The sequence below is a fragment of the Dipodomys merriami genome, unplaced genomic scaffold (assembly GCF_024711535.1).
Source record: "Dipodomys merriami isolate MVZ:Mamm:240054 unplaced genomic scaffold, mDipMer1.0.p SCAF_130, whole genome shotgun sequence".
NCBI lineage: Eukaryota > Metazoa > Chordata > Mammalia > Rodentia > Heteromyidae > Dipodomys > Dipodomys merriami.
In genome coordinates this window covers 3105055-3125664 of record NW_027202605.1, presented here as the reverse complement: position 1 = coordinate 3125664, position 20610 = coordinate 3105055, and the positions used below count along the sequence as shown (strand labels likewise).

The 20610-nt window shown below is 35.7% G+C and overlaps 1 long non-coding RNA gene and 1 pseudogene across 1 annotated transcript in view; one reads left to right on the top strand and one right to left on the bottom strand.

The window, feature by feature from the left end:
- LOC138824943 (uncharacterized) overlaps positions 1–20610 on the bottom strand; it is an 81039-nt gene that overhangs the window by 37709 nt on the left and 22720 nt on the right. The window lies entirely within an intron of this gene.
- LOC138824928 (GATA zinc finger domain-containing protein 1 pseudogene) lies at positions 5894–7785 on the top strand (annotated as a pseudogene).

Below are 20610 nucleotides of genomic sequence, written 5' to 3'. Positions count from 1 at the left end.
CCTGGAAAAACTGCAAAATGTCCTAATAACATTCTGCCCTCGCTATAGCCTAGCAATAGCCATCAGTGGATGACAGGAAGGTACCTAAAGCTCCAGATGTTTCTTAAGATAACATAGTTTGCTGCTTAACCACTTAGCTCATGCACCCTAGCCAATAAGATTGTTACAAGATTCACTCACTAAATGTTAACCAATCATGTAACCCTTAAGTTGGAAACCCCCTACCCTTGCTGTAACCATAGTAAAAACCCTGCTAAACTGGAAGTCAGGGCTCTCAACTCTGACCCGCTCCACAGGTGATGGTTCTGAGTCCAGGCTGGAGCTTGCAATAAATGACTCTCATGTGCTTGCATCAGAATCAGTTCCTTGGTGGTCTTTGGGGAGCCTTATCTGGGCAGAAGATCTCAAAATGAAACATCTTAATCAGCTATACATTTGACAAGGGCATAATATCCACAATAGACAAGGCACTCCGAAACTAAGCTGTCCTAAATTCAGTAAACCAATGAGTGGACAAAGAAACCACAGAAAGAATTACCAATAAAGACATGAGGAAATGCTCAAAATTCTCATTTTAATATGAATCAAAATAATATTGAGATTTCATCTTACCCCTGCGAAATCATCCTATATCAAGTATACAAAAGGAGCTTTATTATACTGTTAGTGGGAATGAATGTAGTGTAATATTCAGGAAGACAGATTGAATATTCCTAAAAACTCAACATACAACTAGCTTGTGATCAAGCAATACCATTTTTGGTCATCTATCCTGAATATTACAAGTCACTTTGCAGTAAAGACTCTTGAACATCTATGTTTGTTGCTTCACAGTTTACTATAACCAAGGAAATCAAACAGCCCAATGCTCTATGAGCGGATAATGAAAATGTTGTATTTTATATATATATATATATATATATATATATATATATATATATATATATATATATATATATATATGTACAACACTTTTAAATCAAATGTATAGCATAAATTATTACTCCTTTTAAATTCTTTAATAACTGATTAATAAGAAAGGTCAAAGGAATAAAATTGTTCTCTTGCTTTCCCTTATCTAGTTTTCCTGAATCAACTATGGACATGTCCCTCTACTTTGTGTGATCACCTCTAACCATAGGCTACATTGAGAATTACTAAACCTGGAAACTTGCTACTCTCTTCTTGAAAGGTTCTTCAATTGTTCCACTAAGTTGGAGTATAGGATTATCATCTTCTGCCATCAAAATAAATATAACACAATGGCTACCACTCAGAGTGCTATTTATTCATTCATTAGTTAATAGATTTAGCTGAGAATAAAGCACTGGGTAACTGTATTCATACACATACCTGTTCTCCTGTGTCAGTTGAGGCCTCATTATCAACCAAAATAAAACCTTAAGTTCTATGACAAACAGCTGCTTGTCTCAAAACATGGCAATTGATTCTGAGAAAGCAAATATTTTTAAGAGGTCCACTTAAGAGAACTTCTTAGGGTAGCAAAACTAAACATGTTGCAATGTACACAGAAGACATTATAAAATCAACTAAGACTTCACAATTGCTGTATGAAAGACAGTCAGTCATTGACACTTTATTGGTTCAAACGTATTGGGTGGTCTATTTGTTCGTTGCCAGCTAACAGACTTATCAATCACACCAATCAACCATCTATGTATTTCTTGACTTCTATATTGCACCCCCACTTTCTATTTGTTTTCTTTCGCTTTTTCTTTTTAAAATGGAAACCATCACATCTGAACCACAGTTTCTACAACTTAATCCTCTTTCAAATTGGGCTATAGATTCCAACTGTGTAAAATGTTAAGGGATCCCAGAAACCTAGAGAGGAGAATGGGCAGCCATCTTACAACAGCCTGAAAAGACCATTGACAAAGACTACTATACGCAAAAGTATTTTGGAGAACGACAGTACACCATCTCCCAGAGTCTGGTTTAACAAGGAAAGCTACCGCTAAAGATTCTTAAAATTACTCTTTGTAAGCCTATTAGCTATTAACCTGTATAAGATTAACTCTGGTTTGTCCAAGTTGTAAATCAGAAGGAGGTGATTCACCTTTCAATCTTACCACATTTTTGCCCATTTTTTGTTCCTTGCTCTTCTTAAGGGAAATGATTGTATCTGAACTATAATTACCACCAACTGTTCCTTTCTTCCTTTCTTTTTCTTTTTTTTGTGCAATCACAGGGTTTGAACTCTGGGCCTAGGCACTGTCTCTGACCTCTTTTGTTCAGGGATGATGCTCTACTACTTCGAGCCACAGCTCCACTTCTGGTTTTCTGGTGGTTTTAGAGATAAGAATCTTACCAATCAACCTTCTCCATTTAATTCTTGAGCTTCATATCACCACACTTTCCCCTTTTTTTCTTTCTCACACTTCTTTAATGGAAACCATCTTATCAGAACCATAATTCCCAACAATTATTGCTATCACATATCTGAGTTTCAATCCCTGTATACAGTAATATATATTACTCATGTATCTCCCACCTCCATTCCCTAACTTTTATCAATAACAAACTACCTCCTAATAATCTGCTCAAATAATGATCATTTGTTTTTCTGTTCTATTTCCTTTGCTGTGTTTTTTATTTCAGTCTTCTGTTTCCTGCTTCTGAATGTCCTATTGGCTAATGTACTTCTTTCTCTTCTATTATCCTTTCTCTTTTTTCCTTGTCATTCTCTCAGACTCCCTATTACTGAAGTTTGCACCTAAACATCTGTGTATGCACTTATTCTTTTCTCCACACTTTCACAATATGGGGTCAATACAACATTAGATACCTTTCCCCTCCCCTGAATTACTCATTTCATCTCCCCACTAACCTGTCCTGTAAATACCAACTCTCAATACTTCCCAACCTATATCGTAAAATACTTACAATTATTCCAACAGAACTTCCCCTTCATCTCTGAACTACTCCTACTATGGTGAATTATAACTTTCTAGAACAGAAAGTCTCAGGAAAATGCATATATTTATACTAATTACTTATTTTGTTCAAAAGTCAAGGGTACAGGATAGATTCTGTTAGTGTTACAGGGTACAGGAGAAATCATGAACAAATTTCATGTACTTGAGTTAAAGTAAATTGAATATTGAGTGACAATAAAAGTAAGAAGAGTTGTGCATATATTTAAGAGACAATCTATGACACACACAGAAAATGAATTCAAACAACACTGAAGTTCTAAAAAAGTCATATCCTGTATTTTAAAAAGTCCTTGATTCCAACACAATAGTATGATATGTACAAAAATTGGTAAATAAGTACACAACAAGCCTGAAAATAAAAAATAAAAATAAGAAACCACTATGCATGGTGACAAATGCTTCTTATTTTCAACATGCTGGGGGCTAAGGCAGAACAATTGAGTGTTTATGGACAGCCTGTGCTAAAATAATAAAATTCTGTGGGAAAACAAAACCAAACAAACATAAGAGTAAAAAAGTTTGTATGTGATCAACTTAAAGAAAAAATAAAAGTAACAACTCAGGGACACATAACATAGCAACAGATTCTTAAGAGGAATAAGGGAAGATAAATTTGGCATATAACCAAGAAACCACACAGAAGAAAGTCAAGGTGGAAAAGTGCATAGAGGAGGAAGAATGCTAACAGTTCTCTGGACCAGGAGAGGGAATAAGAAGTCAGCAAGTCTTTTGATTTTTATCAATTTTTATCAATTTATCCCACCTAGGGATCTTTAAACTCAGTGCTAGGAAAAATAAACCAAAATAAAGAGAAAATAAGTGAAATGAGGCAAAGCCCTCAATCAAATCTCCTGTTTTTAAAATATGTGGTTTCAACTAGAGAGAAAATAATGGTAGTAACAATACCTAACTGCTAGCCAGCTACTGGAGGTTCACACATGCAATCCTAATAACTCAGGAGACAGAGATATGAGGACTGCAGTTCAAAGACAGCCAGATGGTCAATCAGACCCCTTTACTCCAATTGAACAGCAAAAAACTGAAGTTGTGATGCAAGTGGTAGAACTCCAGATTTGAACAAAGAAGCTGAGGAAATGAGATACTGAATTGAGCTCCAGTTCTAACATAAAGCACACACCAACAAATAACTAGTATGTTGCTGGCAATAATAGGAAAGGTACTACATTTAAATCTGTATTTCGTAGCTAAAATATAAATAAATTCATATATAGTTTAAATGAAATCATGAAAGTATTTGAAGAAAACACACATCAAGTTTTCTAACTATGGTGTCAGGGAGAAACCTAAAAGCAAAACACAAAAATAAAAAGTAAGAAAACACCAATAAAATATTTGAAAAATTCATTTTTATATGTGTGGGGCACATGGGCAACAAAGATGGCTCTGAGAGGGAGTGGGCAGAGCCCGAGTTGTTGACATTAAAATCTGATTGGATATCATGATCAGGTGAAGTGACATCAGTGTGTGAAAGTTCATGGACAGCAGGGAAAGTATAGAAAGCTTAGGTGCATGATAGGGTGACCTCTACAGTGATTGGTTAGTTCCTTTTCCTCCCCTTTTATGCCATGCAGTTTTTTTGCTTTAAAAATGCTTCCTGTGTGATAATAAATTCCTGCTTGACTTGACTCCCTGCTGCATCTGACTGTCTCTGAGGCTAAGGGAGGCTGGGGAATGGGCAAGTGGCCCACTTACCTTTCCTCGGACCCCGTCTGTCTTCCGTGGGATGGATGAAGACCCAACAGATATGTTTATGTTTTATAAAAATTAATTTGCAATACATTTGATAATTAATATGATAAACTTTTTAAAAGGTTTTAAAGCCTTTAGATACAAGTCTGCAGGCAACAAAATGAATACTACAACATGTTTTAGTTGTTTTTCAAAACTCACTAAAATGAAATCTTTCTATTCTACAGTGGTGCCTTACATTTTTAATCATAGCATCTCAGAAGGCTGAGGATCTTAGTTCAAAGACAGCCCAAGCAAGAATGTCCTTAAGACTCTCATTTCTAATTATACACCAAAAAGCTACAAGTAGAGGTATCGCTCAAGTTGTAGAGGACAATAAGCTACAAAGCACCAGTAAGGTCCTGAGTTTCCTCCCCAGTACTGGCACAAAAGACTAAATAAAACATATTTGCAATCAAATGAAATAAATTCATGTATTACTGAGAGTAATATAAATTGTCACAAATTTTCTAGAAGGCCCATTGAAAATATGTATACAAAGCACTAAATGCACAAATGTTCTTTAATCAGTTGGCCTTTTACTCGGTGTAGCAAACAATAAAATTAAGGCAGCTTGGTAAGATAAAGTAATATTTATCCTAACTGAAAAGTACTATTATAAGATATTAAAAGTTGCCACCAGTATTTCTCATTCTCAGTTCTTGCTTCCTACCTCAACATACAAGATAAATAAACTAATATTATTAAATAACCAATATTATCTACTGGTTAGCAAGAACTTATCCAGAGACTGAAGGAAAATAAACTCCTCCAATAGCTCACTCAAAAAGTTCACTTCATCTTCTACCACACAGTACATCTATCCACTTTCAACTCACCTATTGCCTTTATAAATATAATCCCTTTCCTGCTTCTAGTGACTAAAAATCCAAATAGTCATCTTCTTCATAAACACCCTCACTAAAGACATAACACAATTACATCCTTGGACTCACATGACTTAACCAAAAGAAAACTTCAAGTGAAGAGGTAGCACATTCCATTTGTGAATGGAATGTACAAATTAAACTATTCCATTACCATTTGATCTATACCTGCTGCATGAAAGCAGGACACATTTTCTAGAGCTAGGTTTAGAACTCAGAAATCAAGATATAAGTTCAGGAATAAATATAACAAGCGCTTTGGAAAAACGAGGAGTGGAAAGGTATCAATTCGTTATCATGACAGTGATTGACAACTGTATCCTCCCTTCCCTGCCTGAGTCTCACTGAAGATTATGTGAGCAGGGAATTTGTTCTTTGCAAAGAACACAGAGTTCATTTTTGAGATTCCAGCCAGTAACATTTTCTGGATTATGATGGAGATAGGTAGCTTAGGTGCTACCTATCATCTGTACCTAGATACTGAATCCCCTTAGATAAAATCCTCTGTATTTATTCAACATTTTCAATGGCATGCTAATTTCTTTTATTGTTTCTTTGTTCATTTTTTTGTTTTTGATTGTAAAAATACTGAACAGAGGAGTTACAGTTACATGAATATGGTAATGAATAAATTTCATATCAAGCATTATTAGCTGCTATTTTTTTAATATCTTAAATTTCTTAATTATTTTATTCATGCCTAGTATGGAAAAATAATATTTTTCCACCATGAGCTCATATTAACTCTAAAAGATACCAAAACTGCTTATAATTGTATATATTTCTCCAGACTCATTTTTCTGCTATAGCTCCAGGGATTGTATATCTTTATATGCCAATTAAATTTGGTATGCCAGACATGAAATAACTGACCTGGGGTATGAGGTTGCCATACTTCTATTTCTCACTGTATATGTATAAACATATGTATGTTTATACAGAAGCCAATTTCTTTTGGTTCTAATTTATATGAATTGGACTTTTGTCCAATTTCGTCCAAGTTTTCAGGTGTCAAGTAATTTTTTTTCTACTTTGAACACAGTGTGAATCACATGTCATACTCTCAACTTTTATGCAGAAAATTTTGCCAATTGTTATGTGGTATATATACCAGATTCCATCCATGCGGGAACCATATGGCAAAGGTGCTTTCTATCTATGCTACATTTCATTTTGTTAGTCACTGAAGAGTTAGTGACTGCATTTTAGGTACAGGTTCAATAGTAACAGTGGGGCAATAACAATGCCTTAGAGGATTCAGACTATTAACATGTGATAGTTATACTGGCATAAATTTGTGTGCATATGACATCACAAGCTTGATAGCTCATCGCAATTTTATCACAGCTTTAGTGTTCAGACAAACATGAATGCTAGAGTTGTACAAAAAACTGCAGATGCTAATTTTACTGAATTCTGTTCAGGATGTGACACTGCTACTTGCTATTATAGCTACGGTAATCCAGAGGGCAGTGGATTTCAGTATGGCCAAAGATTACTTCACTTGTGAATCTAGTCATTTGGGCTGAAATCATTGACTATTTTTTGTTTTAATACTCATTTTGATAATGCTGCTCCATAGCTATTTTCACCTCTTGGACCACCAAGACTTACTGTGAGTTAATCTATTTGTATTGACAAGCACCATATAAGGTACTATATTATTTTGTTTCTGATTATTTCTATTTATTCATTTACTTAAAAAGCTGCCAGAAAGAAAGTTTCCACTAAAGGTAAAAAGGGTGAAGACATATTTTTAAATTAAAAAATCTCTTCAAAGCTCCTGAGTCTGTTTCCACCATCATCACTGCAGAATCAATGTTCTACAAGGGAGTATATTACCAAAATGGTGATGATGTTTCTGTGATTGATGATCAACATGGAAAGCTCTACTCTGCTCAGATCAGGGGTTTTATCTAGGACCAGTATTGAGAGAAGAGCGCAGCACTGACGTAGCTCATTCCCACTCTCTCTAGCTCCACAGATCAGTTTGACCCTGTGTCTTATATCATATGGCCAGAGGAAGACCTTCCCAGGAAATTTGTTTGTCATGCACCGTCTGAGTATTTCAAGTCAAGGTCACCACCATTTCCCACTGTCTCCACCAGACCAGAAAAGGGCTATATATGGACTCATGTTGGACCTACTCCTGCAATAATGATTAGGAGACAGTTACCAACCACTTGTAGTTGCAACTAAAACCGAGGCTGGGAAACTGAGTAATATATCCCTTACCCAACATGCCTAAGACCCTGGGTTCAAAACAAACAAAAAAACCCAAAAGTGGATTTTTCATTTTCTTATATTTATACAACTCTGAAGAAGATAACTTCTTCCACGAATTGCTTTTTTTGGTCGGTCGTGGGGCTTGAACATGAGGCCTAGGTGCTGTCTCTGAGCTCTTTTTGCTCAAGGCTAGTGCTCTACCACTTTGAGCCACAGCTCCACTTCAAGTTTTCTAGTGGTTAATTGGAGATAAGAATCTCATGGACTTTCTTCCCTGGCCTGGCTTTGAACCATGATCCTCAGCTGCTAAGTAGCTAGGATTACAGGGAGCCACCAGAGCTCAGCCCATAAAATTCTTATATGGGAAACTAAAAAGTGTGTTCCCAATGACCTAGTAATTGTTAAATTCTGGCAAGTCTCACTTGGGGCAGATTCAGCTCAGCCAGTCATGCTGGAGGTTCTTTGATCAGGCAGGACCCCATTTCCCTGTTTGGGGGTGGATATGTTCTGCCCTTGGAACAATTTCCAGCAAGTCTCTCTCCATCTTCTATATCTTCTCTATGAGGAGCCCTGGTTGGCCCTTTCAAGCTAACATCCCGTCTTTGTGTCTACTATTTCCAGGCAGACATTTCTTTGTCAGTACATGGGCTTGAACCTCACACTTGGCATTGTACCACTTGATTCATGCCTCAATAAGTCATGGCTTAGAGAAAACAAAATGTATTTGAAGGTGAATGTTAGCTTTCTGTTTGTGTATCTTCCCAGGCAAAGGTTGCAATTTCTGAGAAACCATTAGCAACATATGTTTTTCTTCATAATTTACTTCCAGAAACTCAAAAAAGGGGTTATATTTTTATATAACTACAAAATATTCAGTTTTAGATTTCTGCTCAAAGGTTTAATCAAATACAATGTTGCCTTGCTCAAAAGTAGTGTGGCTTCCTTTAATGATTATTTCTAATTCAGATTAAAATAGGCCTGAAGAAAGCTGGAAATTCTGATAATTACTCTAATTCCATTATAAATAAAATATTAAAGCTTTCTATACATGTTCCTAATAATGAAATGTACCTTACTTGTATGTAAAGTTCTTCTTTTGAAATTTCATTCTATACAATGTTTTCTATATATGAAATACATATTTTATATCTATTATACTATTCTATTATTGAATTAGATGTGTACACCTATTATGTTATGTTTTTTATGACTTTATTCTACTTAAATTTCAATTTTATCAGTAAGGTTTTGTCTTCCTCACATCCTTACTCCTGATCTTATGCCAGCTACTCTTCTTATTCTTACTGTCCTCCACAGGTGCTCATAGGTACTATGTATAGTTGAAATCTCCTATGGTGTGATTTTACCTTATGGGCCTTATTCATTGTCCCTTTGCGTTCTTTCCTTTGTATTTTAATACTTGGCAGCTTAGGAATTTTACTTGTGCCATCTTCCCCTCTTTGTGTGTTCTAGATGAAAGTGTACATCTGTGATTATTTGTGTCACTGTAGGTTTTAATATTTGGCTCTCTACCTTAATATTTTGTGTTAATATACCTAATTGGCTGCTGTAAATGGTTATTTTCTGAATTATACATTTGTTAGGCCAATTTGAATATGATCATTATGCTAAATATTGTGAGCTTCTTCTAATTCTATAGATCTTTGCCACTGATTTCATAAACATTATGTGTCCATTTGTGTGATCACATGGCTTCAACATCTGTGACAGCCTGTAAATACATATGGCCTGTTGCTCAATTACAGACTGAGTGCGAGTACCACAGCAATGATTTCTGCATGTCGTGCAGACAGTGAGGTACCTTACTCCATGAGGCATGTGTCGTCCTGAGGTTTGGGGCATGCTGCTATCCTTGGGCCACGGGGGCTAACCCGTCTCAACCAGGGATTAGGGAGGTTATTTGACCAGGCAGGACCCCATTTCCCAGTTTGGGGGTGGATATGTTCTGCCCTCAGAACGAATTCTGGCAAGTCTCACTCCCGGCTGATACAGCTCAATCAGCCATGATGCGGGAACTTTGACCAGGCAGGACCCCATTTCCCAGTTTGGGGGTGGATATGTTCTGCCCTCGGAACAATTTCCGGCAAGTCTCTCTCCATCTTGTGTATCTTCTCCTCTATGAGGAGCCCTGGCTGGCCCTTTCAAGCTAGCATCCCATCTTTGTGTCTACCATTTCCAGGCAGACACTTCTTTGTCAGTATATGAGCTTGAACTCACACTTGGCATTGTACCACTTGATTCATGCCTTTACTTTTAACATTTTGCTGGTAAATTGGAGATAAGAGTCTCTGGGATTTGTCTGCCCATGTTGGCTCCAAACCAAGATTCTCAGATCTCAGCCTCCTCAGTAGCTAGGATTACAAGCATGAGCCACCAGTTCCCAGCTTTTTAGCTAACCAGGTTTTGATCAATCTGGATACCAGCGAACTCTTCAGGACACAGCTCTATGTACTGGAGCAAAGGTACCATACATCATATGGTAATAAGTCTCTCGCTCGTTTTTATCTTGATCAGCATGGGGTTTCATCTCAGGGCCTGGGCACTGTCCTTGAGCATTTTCACTCAAGGCTAGGGCTCTACCACATTGAGCCACACCTCCACTTCCAGTTTTCAGGCAATTAATTACAGATATGTGTATAATGGTCTTTCTTGCCCTGGGCTGGCTTTGAACCTAGATCCTCAAGACTAAGACTAGAAGCATGAGGCATCAGCACGCAGCATCCATATTGTTTAATAACTCAAAAGCTAGCCAAATATATTTTTCAAAAATATGTACTTTTTGATATATGTGGAAATTATCTTCTGTGTAACCCTTCTGGAAGAAATTATTTTCTTGGTCCTTAATGACCTGGGGCCATAATCTTGTGCCATCATGATATCTAATTTCAATTGAGCCAATTTCAATTTCAAGTGTTGCATAATGTAGAGTTCTGTTTGGAGGAAAAGATATACTCAGTGTTCTTACTGCATATTGTTATTTTGCTCCCCCTATGAAGTACTGTGACTTCTTTGCAGTTTTATATGTAGTAGTTTGTCTGGCTTTTGTTTCCTGGTTAGATATAGTGCCTCTATTGCCATAGTTTTGTCAGTCACTCTCTTTGGTGTATCTCTGAAATATGATGACTATGTAACTACTAAAAATTTGCAAGTGGTATCTTGTCTGATTTTCATTCCCTCAATAATTCACATTCACTTTCTAAATTCCTCGATAACTTGCCTTTTTATGCTGCTAATATTTCCCTGTCTTGCTCATTATTATATTATCTATATATGATAAGATGAATTAGTTTTGGAAGAATACTATTGAATACGCTATTGTTAAATAGCTAGTGGGAGTATTATAAGTAATATTGTTTATCATATGGAAATTTAATTAACTATAAGTATTACAAAGCAATTCCCAATTTTTTGACAATTGTTTAATTAAACTTATTGTGCAATAAGATGGAATTCTAATTATACCAATCTATCCTGAACAAACCATGTGAGAAGCATTGATGGATCTTTCTACAATGTCAGTGTTAAGTATTACTTTGTAGCATTTTAAAAATTTTTTTATGAATGAATTATTCTATATGAAGAAAGACACATGGTAGTTTACTGACTTGTTTAATTTCCTCCGCTCTACTGTTAATCTCTATCATCTATTAGTTTGCAAAACTGTTTTTAATGTGTTACACTTCCAGGTATTTATTTTTTCAAGGGCTCCCATAATCTATATATAAATTATTTCACAGGAGTAGGAAATGTGATAGGTACTATATTTTTGCTAATCTACATTAAACAATTTTACATATTTTATTGGCCATCTTTTTTAATACTATTAGTACAAATTTAATGTTGAGAATATTTCTACCTTCGATGATATTGGGTCACTATTACAGCAAGTTTTTTTTTGCTCTGATTCTGGTGTCTGCAGTTATTTTGACACCAAATTTTCCTATTTTTGTTGGACTATGGATTTTCTTAGTGATACTATGGCTTTTTATCAGGGATACTGTACACTAAAAATATGTGTGTGCTTATTTTTTCTTCTGAATTTCTATTGCTAATTATATGTCAGGCCTATTATTCACTGATATTATGAAGCTATTTCTGTTCTGTATCTCATTTAGCTTTTGAAATTTTTTTCATGTTTCTATAGCTCTCATTTTGCATATTTCTTTGTTGGTTACTCTAAGAAAGGAACTTTTTCTCTGAAAATTATCTTTATTTTCCTGAATTTGATTTCACATGTAGTTATTTAAGGTCCAGTTTGCCTTGGTTTTAGGTTGTGCCTCATAGTGTTTTCTCTGTTGAGACTTAGTAGTAAATATGAAGAGTATAGGACCCTGATTTGGGTGTAAGTTTCTCCTAATTATGATCTTGTGTTGTGTAGAGAGTTGTGATAATAATGTAAAGGCTTGTAATATATCATAAATCATCTGGCATGTACAATTGTTTTAAATTTTTTTGAACAGTTGAATTAATTCTACATGCATAGAATTCTGAGTTCACCAATCTATTCTGAGCAAATGATGTTAGAAACATCAATGGCTCTTTCCACAATGTCAGAACCTATCAGATAACAAACATATTCAAAAGCTGTAGCAGGGGCTGGGAAGGTGGTTCAGTTGTAGAGTGCTTGCCTTGCATGCATGAGGCCCTGGGTTTGATTCCACAGTACCACAGAAAATGCTGGAAGTGGGGCTGGGAAGGTGGCTCAGTGGTAGAGCACTTGCCTTGCATGTCTGAGGCCCTGGGTTCAATTCCTCACCACCACATAAGCAAAAAGAAAAAAGCCGGAAGTGGCGCTGTGGCTCAAGTTGTAGAGCGCTAGCCTTGAGCTAAAGAACTGAGGGACAGTGCCCAGGCCCAGAATTCAGGCCCCACGACTGGACCCAAAAATAAAAATGCTGGAAGTGGCATTGTGGTTCAAGTGGTAGAGTGCTAGCCTTGAGTTGAAGAGCTGAGGGACAGTGCTCAGACCTGAGTTCAGGCCCCACGACTGACAAAAAAAAGCTACATCCATTAACTTTGGAATAACTTAAATTTCTAAGCATGACTGAGGTTACATGATAGCCAAGATATTGCCAATACAAAGCTCTTATTTCCCCAACCTTAATTGCTAATATTAGCTCTCAGATCACACAGTAAAATTCACCTTTATATGGTCACTGCTATAATTTTAGCAAACTGTTATATTGTTCTTACATAATTCTTAAAAATATAATTTTCCTCTTTATCTCCCTGTCCCATCCTTCATATGAAAGAATTCAAGACTGTCTTTAAAACTCCCATAAAACTCCTTATTTTACTGAACTTGGACGTGAAAGAACACTTGGTACAACAAGGAATTAAACTGTAAAGATTGTTTAGCCTTCATATCACAAAATAAGGTCACTGATCAAAATTACACATAAATAAACATGTTAATAATGAACTTTGTTGTACAAATATGTGAGGATTGAAATTAATGTGAAATGATCAATAAAATTTTAAAACCTTCACAAAAGTAAAAAGGATATTCTATTTTAAAAATTTCCTTTAACTCCCAACCCACTAAACTCTGCTTGAGGACAGCCCATGGGTCCACATTTTGCCTGGAAAATATTAGTAAACACTTATTTCTTTATTTATGAAACCCAGATCTCATTACTAGTACATTTTTATTGAGATAGGGGGACTGAATTTCAGAGTTTCAAAACTCTTAACATATGAGTATGTGATTAACCATTTATATTCATTGTAATACACTACCCCAAAATTTTTGCTCCCAAAATCTGTTGGCCATTTCACATCCCAAACTGTATTTCATCCACACTTTCAAACCTTCCCAGAATCTCATCAATTTGGTTATTGTTAAAATTAACACCAAGGTCTTTAGCATAGTCTTATAGTATCCAGATCTGCCTGACTATCAATACAGTAGGCTGTAAGTGTTGGTTCAGGTGGAAAAAGGAAACTATTGTTTAAGATGATGTTAAAATACAATTTCTAAAAGTGTCCTTTTTACATATGAAACAAATGAGTTTTTACTATCTACATTTCTATCTGTAGTCTGATTTGTTTAGATTCCAACAGATTTACCCACTAAGTTTGGCTGGCAGCACTATAAAGGTGACTCTAGCTAACCACTCAAAACTATTTAAAATACCTTCTGCAAAACAATTCCAAAGATTTCTGAAGCACATCATCAGTTAGACCTGTAGCAACAACCCCACTTTTGCTACCAATTTTCCATATTAACTACTTGTCTCTTCACTGTGACCAAATGCATCATACAATCACTTAAGATGGAAAAATATTATATTGGTTCCTAGTTTTGGAGATGTTAATTAAATCAACCAGGGAAATAAATGGTAAATTAAAGGAGTTCACATCACAGTGGCCAGGAATCACAGAAAAGGGAACAAAGAAATTGGGTAAGGCAAGATATACCTTAAGAAGATATCCCTTGGTGAATTGCTTCTTCTAATTATGACACAATACCAAAAATTTTGAGAGAAGGAAAAACATTTGCTAGGCAAATAAAGAAAAAAAGAAGCAAATGTAACATGAAACACTGGGAAAGTTAAGATTTCCAGAGCATAAAATAAAACCTTTTGCTGAGGATTGGCCATAATATCCCTTAAAGCCTGAAAAAAAAATTAAAACAAGACCCCATCAGAAGGAAGGTCCTGGCAGCACTGGCCTTCTTGTCTTGAAAAATAATCATTCTTAAAGGCCATGGCTTAAGTTAAAATATACTTCCCTTCCAACCCTGAGGAAACAAAGTTTGAATGAGCACAAAAATCAGATTTGAGTATACCACATGTTCTCTTTACAAGATCTTAGGCAGATTAAGGCGCACCTAGAGAATGCTCAACGATCAATTTAATATGCTAATATAAAGCTCAGTTCTCTATCAAGTCAGTCCTTTTAATAATATTCTATTCATGGTTAACAGCATTTGTTTAAAAGTTCTATTCGTTTTTAGGATTTCTCTCATAGGTACATATGACCTTTTTCCAGACTATCTACAATGATGTCTAGCTCTTTTCTGATCCTTTATGGTGTAAAATATAGTTTCTTGTCCTTTGTCCTTTTGGCACAGGACATGTGGTTTCTCTCATCCACCTTATGGTACTAGCCTGTCAATCAAAAATCAAAAATTGACTTAAGATCTTTCCCTAGAGAGAGGTTTTTGATAGTTAAGTCTCCAGTGGATCCTCTTTTTTTAAGAAATTAACTATGTTTTCTTGCTCTAACTCTGGACAAACTTTGTGGCTCAATGTTCCCAGAAAGGTATTCACTCCATCTTTGTGCTGCTAGTTAAAGCACAAACAAATCTGTCTAATCTTGTTCCTCAAAAGGCATTTTCTCTCTAATTTTAGAGAGACCCTTATCTTGATTCCATTCTCAGACAATTTTTAAATAGTAATTATTTTATGATTAAAAAGTTTTTATAATAATATCCTAAACTAATATTTACACATATTTATTTTTGTGTATTCACCAATCAAGCAGTGTGCAAAGGCTTTGTCACTAGAAATTAATAGAAAACAAATATTTTGACCGTTTTTCATTTTTGAGCCCAATACTTATGCATAACTCAAGTACACATGTATGTAACCATTTTTAAATGGCTTATTTTTAAATACATAATGCTATTAGAAGAGTTGGACATCATATCTCACTCAGGTTTAATCAAAATACAGTCTTTCAGAAACTAATTATGGGGAGGTAGGGGATAAAGGGTACAATTTTAAACTCAAGTGTCAAACAAGGTTTTGAGATTTGGTTTTTTGATAGCATATAGATTTTAACAATAACTTTTGCATTAAAAATACCAGTATAAGATTACTTTTCTTTCTAGATACAGAGCATTTTATTTTCTTTAAAAACAATATAGTATTTAATTCAAAGGTTGTTTCAAAGATATTTTAAACTACTAACATGACAATGACAGTGAAGAATACATATAGAGGATATGCTTCTAAAAGGACTGATAATTTTGTATAAGAAAAAAACACTTTAAAAGAGACAAATTTATCTTAACTGTTTATCTAACAAAATTAAAACATACATCCAAATGTTAATAATAGAAGGTCTGATAATAATAGATAATAAGAAGGTCTGAGTATGTTTCCAAGTAGAGATTAGATAGAACTTACAAAATTTTTGCAAGTGATTAGATTAGTTGTAATTTAAATGATTATGTATAAGTCAAGGTTAATATAATGAAGCTAAACTAGCCACCAATTCTTGTCTATAATGGTGGTACTGTCTTAAGAATATTGTAAAACTGACAGAAAATATTACTTATCAAAGTAATTCCCTTTGTACTATAAACTAGTGTGTCAAGCTATTGAACACCTGAAAACCTGTCTTAGGTAAAATTCAATCAAGTGTCTATCTTTTAGTGGTCAGCTTACAACTAAGTATATAAAACTATAATGTTAATTGTTGCTGTCTGTATATTTCAGTTCTCTTAAGTAGGAAATTTTTGTAGGATACAAAACTGACAAAGACAGGATACCAAGCAGATACCCTCTAAATTATACCACACAAATCAAACTTTTGTGCATGTATCCCTAATTGTACTCAAAAAATTTACTGGCAACTAAAATGATGTCAATCAGAATGAATATTCTAAAATACTATATACAATGGAAACAATTAAACTGTATTCTTTTAAATTTTAGCCATGGCTACTCTTGTATCTTTTGCTGTTGCAGATTAAATCTTATTCATATTTGCAATCAGGACTACATAGGGATGTTTCTTACAAGGAATTATTTGTCAAAATTAGCTTTTCAAACTTAATGGATTCAAGGTAATCTTGGCTTGGAAGTTAATTCTATTGACTCACTGTTACTGAAATTTGACCAAGTTTCTTGACACAGACTCCTTCACAATTGACCTGTGTGAATCCTTGGATTATACTAACTGGAACACCTCATCAAAACAATGAACAAGAATACTAACTGGGACAGTACCTCAGAAACAAAAAGGACCAGTTATAATAAAACTTGTCCTGGTATATACCGACCACACAGAGTCAGCTGAAAACATAACTGTTCAGGTAAGAAGGGATGCTCTAAGATTTTACATGGAGTCACTTGTAATAGCCCTTTCAGAGTTAACTAATGTTGATTGGTCAAGAACAAGAATTCATAAGCACTGCCACCTGATCTGGATGCTTATCTATGCTCCCAGGAGAGGGAACTTGTGCTCTTGCCTTTCTGTTACTTACTATTTCTACAGCTCCAGGAAAAACCCAGATTCTCCTTGCCCTATATAGGCTTTCAACTTGAAATAACATCAAGCCTCTAGTAAGAAAAAAGAATTTTTTTCCTTTGGCTCTATCCCACAATGTGTTGCTAGAATAGCCAATGACTTATTCCAAACCATTATAAATCTACAGGAACAGATTGACTCCCTAGCAGCTGTGATTTCACAAAACAAAGAAGTTTTTAAATATAGAAAGGGGAACATAGGGGAAAGGCTTGGGATGTCAGAACCGATGGTGTTCAAACCAATAAACACAATCATTCACAAGGCCTGTCAACTTAAAGAAGCTACATAAGGATGGCTCTCAGTGGAGATTCCTGGTACAGGTTGTCTTCAATACTACCTTTCCTGACACCCTCCCTTTATTCAGTAATTCTGACAACAGTTGGCACCTCTATTACCTATCTGATTGTTAAATTTGATTCTTCTAGATCAGAAGTCCATCAAGTGGCAAATTGTCATAAAAAAGAAGCTTCATAGAAACTGTCCTTTGCAATTTTACTGTAGTCCATAGGAACAGCACATACACTACATGCTATATGCCTAAAAGACCCTTCTTCCTGGAAGGTCCCAGAGTGCCTTACTCCACTCTGCCCTCACAAAAGAAAGTAGCCTGGAACAGTCATTGCCCCTATTCCTTAAGAACAAGTTAAGTTTTCCATCAGAGAGGGAGGATTAGCGACAAAGGGAAACAGGAATTTAAGGATAAAAGGTGAAAAGTGTAACATAGTGGCAGATAATGCATCCCGTTATGGTACTTCTTATTCCCATAGAATCTTAGGCTTCTGATCTAGAAGCTATAATACTATAATACTATGAGCTCCTGCTTAAGTGCTTCTCATAACGCCCTGGGTGAACAGTCAACCAGTGACAAAGTAGGGACAGGCTATCTACAAGCCTTCAACAAATCTGTACAAAGCTAGGAAGAGGGCGCCACTGGACTCCTCTGAGTCCCCTCTTTGGATGAAAAGGCTCACTATTTTCCATTCATACCTTTCCGTTCATTTTCAAATAAATTTACTCAGTTTATCTCAATTCTATAATATGTGGAAGGGAATAATCTGTTCCCTTAGACAACATCTCATAATAATGCTACCAGATAGGAACCTATCTCTGGTAGACATTTTGTAGTAAAACTATAACACTATGTTTAAAGCTAGTGAACTGAATCCACAGCTCCGAATTTGTTACTTTTATTGTCTTCTCTTGAATGCTTACTCCAATATAGTAACTTATTTTCTATTGCATGATTAAATCTTGTTTCTTCATTATAAATCTTCTAACCTTTCCAACAATGCATTCTACCTTTTTCTAAATCACAAGGGCCTTTCATTTACCCTCATATTCCAATTTTTATAGGTATCTATGGAAGGATGTTGAACCTCAATCATAGGTTATGTATGTGTGTGTATCTTCTTGGTTTGCTATCTTTTGTGTTGCCTAGCATTTATTCCTATTTTCCTCCCCATGTGAAGTTATTTATTTGTAATTTTATATGTAGATGTTGATATATTAAAATAAAGAATGTGATCTGTCTGGTAAGTAATTCTATATTTTTGTTGACTAGTGTCAATCATTTGACCACTTAAAAAATTGAGGATAAATTAAATCAAGACTCATTTAAGTTTCTATTTCAAGGTCTTTTAAATGTTCATTATATAAATATGTAAAACTATAATGCTAATTGTGGCTGTCCATATATTTCTGTTCTGTAAAAGCCTTCTAAGATACAATGCTGAAGACAGTACACCAAGCTGGTACTCCCTAATTTAATGATACTACACCAAGCAAACATGTGCCCATGCATTCCTAATTGTAATGACATAAGCTTAGCAGCACCTACAGTGATGTCAGTCTTAATGTACTAAAATGCTGTATGCAATAGAAATAACTTGATTAGTCTGTTGCTGCTTTCAAATTTTAACCATGGTTACTCAAGTTATTTCCCATAGAAGATTTAATCCTCTGATGCATTTTCAGTCAGTACCACAGAGGGATGGCTCTTCCTGTAATGGCAAAAGAAGGGCTACATGACAGGGAGCAAGTCTCCCTTTTTGCTACTTTTGTGCAAGCACAGTCCATAGAGGGCTTCACCTACAACCGTACTAACTATTCACTATGCGCCCCACAATAATCAACATACCTGTTTCAACCCTAATTACCAACCTCAAGAATAATGGTTAAATATCCATAGTTTTTTTAGTGACCCAAACAAGCCTGGGTATAATATCTAAAAACATTGCTGTTTGGGATTTCTCACATGCCTAACCTGAAAAATGACCTATAAGCTAAATGATACTATATGTATGAAGAGCATACTAGTTCTTAGCTTAGCTGTGCATACTATGAAGGTATCTTCTGCCCATACTAAAATTATAGGAAATGGACAAAATAGCAGGGTAAACAAAACTACTGCCCTTCACAAGAAAAAGAAGGAACTTCTGACTGCACACTAAGCACCTGAAAATTTCACCCAAGCAGGGGACAGGAAACTCAATTGGCATTCAAACTCATTTTTTTAAGGAAGGGTGGGGGTACAGACCTAATGTGAGGAGTCTGCAGCTCAGGTCTGTAATCACAGCTTCTCAGAAGGCTGAGATCCTCAGATCTCAAGTCAAAGCCAATGTGGGCTTTGAGAGTCCTTGAGACTCATCTTCAATTAACCGCCCAAAAAAATTCTGGCAATAGAACTGTGGCTCAAGAGGTAGAGTGCTAGCCTTGAGAGCTCAGGGGCAGTGCCCAGACCCTGAGTTCCAGCCTCAGGACCAGCACACACAGACACACAGACACACACAGACACACAGACACACACACAGACACACAGACACACACACACACACACACACACACACACACACACACATATAAAGGTACAATGATCTTACTATATTACAAACGTCTCACAATCACCCATGTGAATTCCTAATACAAAATCTTTCTGTCATTATATGAAAAATTGTGGTGTGAGTTTATTATCTGTATAAAGGCTAAAGACCTGTTCTTCTAACTGGCTAAGTCTGTAACCAGACTGAAGGTCACTATATGCTATTTTTGTGGGGATACCAACCTGGGAGACTATTGGCCATGGACAGAGAAAGAGCTGGATCATAGCACTCCTTTAATAATCACTTGCCCCAACCAGGAAAAAGTGTCTGATTTAAAAACTTCTATTATCAGAAATTATTGTACCTCTTCTGCAAAAGGCCAGTTCACTAATTCAGTGGGAGGTTTAACTTGTATAAGACAAAAGTTTTATAACACTGCCCAAAAGACTCAATTATGGAGAATTCCAAATCACACAGGAAACCCCAATCTCACCCTCTAGTCAATTTCCCCAACCTCCAGGTAGCACCCAGGTGAGCACACAAGGGATGCACTCTTACATAGTATTACTCAGCAGCTGATTTCTTGCATACTATTCACAATCAGGCTGTCCTTCTACTTGATTTACCTCAGACAGTGTAAAAAGTTGGAAGTTCTCATATATAAACAAAGAGTAAAAGAACGAAAGT